Genomic DNA, 3,025 nt, shown 5'->3' with positions numbered 1-3,025 from the left:
GAGAGAGAAACTGACTCTCACTAGGATTTATCCAAACAAGATTTGAAAATCCTATCTATATAAACACACCAAGAGGAGGGGGTGCCCATTCCAAGCTTGGACGTTTTCTGCTCCCTCCCCTCCCCCCTGGATGGTTTTGGCTCCATCTCTCTCTCTCTCTCTGCCTTTCTCTTCTCTCTCTCCTTCTTGCTCTCTAGTTTTTGAGAGTTAGGGTTTTGGAAACCTAGTATTGTTCTTGAAGATCTAAAGAAGAGAATGTAGGATTGACTTGGAGAACCTTGGTTGCACCAATGGAGGTTCAAGTTTGTTTACCTGGTGTGCTCATTGGAGGAAGAACCACTATCTATTGGAGGAGCAACACTTGAGGCTCAACAGGTTAGCCAATCTAATTTTTCTTTTAGTGGTTAATTGCATTTTTATTATCCCATGGGATGTGAAAGAAAACCCGAATCGATTCTTTTTCGCATTGCATTCGGGTATAGGATGGTTTTCTTTTTCCATGGGATGGAAAGAGATGTTTCTCTTTTCTTGTTTCTTTCCCATAATTTTTATGGGACAAGAAAAGAGATGGTTTGTATAAAATGTTTATATCAAACTCAAGCATAAATTTATTGGTTTCCCATGGGCAACCATGGAGGTGATCAAGAGAATTCAACTTTGATCTTTTCAATCCCTAGGGGATTGGGCGAACCAAGAGGTGATCCTATGACTGACAACAAAAAATTCCCAAGAGGGTGAACCATAATATTAATTCGATAATAGGAGATGAAGGTCTCTTCCTCCATAACATTATTTGCAGCTACTCAAAGGTGAAGAAAGTGGCCAAACAATGTAAGAACTAAGAACCAATTGCTTCTCCTTACAACTCTTCCTTTCCTCTTCTCGTGCTCTTTCCAAAGGGCCACGTCCTTCACTCTTCTATTCAAACTCTGACACTTCTTGTGCTTCTCACTCACTCACTCCTAACAAAAAAAATCAGGACAACCCTTGTGCAGAGTCTAATTCAAAAATGGATGAACCATTTGTTAGGGTTGGGTATGTCTTGTATTCTACGGGTCCACAATTGTAAATGATCTATATTTATAACTGAGATGGGTTTTGAGTCAATTACATGTACAGAATAAAATTATAATTATGTGGAGATTAGGGTTTTGGGTTTCCCTATATGTTGCCTTTGTGTGGAAAACCCTAGTAACAAGCAAAGAAAAACACTTTGTGAAGTTGAGAATGGTATAGAGAGTTTTTCAAGAAATAGTAAAAAATCTTTGATTCTCTCAAGTGGATGTAGGCAATCTTGCTGAACCACGATAAATTTCTTACGTTGAGTGATTGTTTGTTTGGGTTCTTCCTCGTGGTTACATATTCGTCCCCAACACCATTGTATCCACCATGCTATAGAAAGTGTAAATTACTGTTTGTTAGTTCAAATATACCAGATCCAAATAAACTCGAGTTTGGATCATATATGAATGTGTACAGAAACGCAACGGAAAAAGGATTAAAAGCCAAGCTTATGGTTACGAGTACATGAGCGAATCTCCACGATCACGATAGGCTTATCCTCAGAGAACTCCACACCACAAATCCTTGGGAAGAGATGGAATCCCACAGAGAACACAAAACACTGGAGAGAGGGAGAATTTGGTTTCTCAGATAATTTGGTCTTAAGGTTACAGGCTTTCTATTTAAAGCCAAAACCCTAAGACCCCTTCCCCTATTTAGACTCCCACTGGGAATTGATCTAAGAGGGGGGAAGAGACCTAACCACTTAAGTGGCTGGTTCTCTCCACGCGCTGCAGGTCGGGTTGGGTTCGGCCTGCCCCTTGTGGGTGGCTTGGACTGGGCCTGGCCTGTGTTCTATTTACATCTCCCACTCGCCCACATGGGGCGCATTAGTTTAACTATGCTTCTAAGTTTCTCTCAATTGTGTAACTCTTTATACAAGAAATGGGGCGTGCGACCTAACAAGATAATACAGGGTAGGAGTACTATATCAAGCTTCCATCTAACCATCATAGTACATCATTCACAAGCAATCTCGAAATACCCCAAACAATCCAATTACACCAACTCTAGCACTCTCGATCCCTCATGATTAGCAGTGCTAACCCTTTATATGTAATGCACTCATGACTACGTCGATCACAAATACAACAAGTCTCCTAGGCAATGTGTCACAAAACAAAGGTTTAATGTGAGATGGTTTTCCTTGAGCCCCTCATGTCAATATAATGATCTCCAACAACTTTTCCAATCGTTTCCCGCTGGACCGCATCATCCATGATCTTAAGGAGGACTTTAAAGTAGCATCATTAGATGTCCTCTTCATGACAATGTGTCAGGTAATAAGGGTACTATGGGATTAATATAATCCACGTGGCTCACACAGTGACGAAGCAGGGATCCATTCAATCACTCTCACAGTCGATCGGCATAAGCACATGTAGTATGATATGCATGCTATAGCACAACTCCCACTGAGGTGGGCATGTCAATTACGAAAATATAAAGCCATACAGATCTTAGTCTAGTCTCTACTTCAAGCACCTAATCTGAGTTTCTAGCGCAGTCACCCTCATGGTTTTTGCCTGAAACCTCACATCCGACTTTCCATAGGCTACATAGAAGTGTGGTATCTTCTAAGTTGAACTAGATAAGGTCTCATCTTAGCTCTAACTAAGGCACCTTGAAGCACAAATGCTTATAGGCTCATCTTGCTCGTAATCTACAAGCACCAAGGCGAATCACCCGTGTGAGTGGGTCAACTCAGTGCCTGGTGACATCTTTACAATAATGAATGTATACACACAAAATTGCTCAAACAAATATTCTCATTAATAAATGTAAGAGGAATACGAATAAATGTCCATCGATAAAAAGTGTTCCCAAAAATACACATCAAACCTACCTGAGTCCCAGGTTCCTAACATGAACTAGGAAAACATTTCTGGCAATGGGCTTTGTCAAAGGATCAGCCAACATATTGCCAATGGAGATATGCTGTAGAACTACTTCACCTTGCGCG

The sequence above is a fragment of the Telopea speciosissima genome, chromosome 7 (genome assembly GCF_018873765.1).
Source record: "Telopea speciosissima isolate NSW1024214 ecotype Mountain lineage chromosome 7, Tspe_v1, whole genome shotgun sequence".
NCBI classification, from domain to species: domain Eukaryota; kingdom Viridiplantae; phylum Streptophyta; class Magnoliopsida; order Proteales; family Proteaceae; genus Telopea; species Telopea speciosissima.
The sequence above is the reverse complement of the archived record's forward strand: the minus strand, read 5'-3'. Positions refer to the sequence as shown.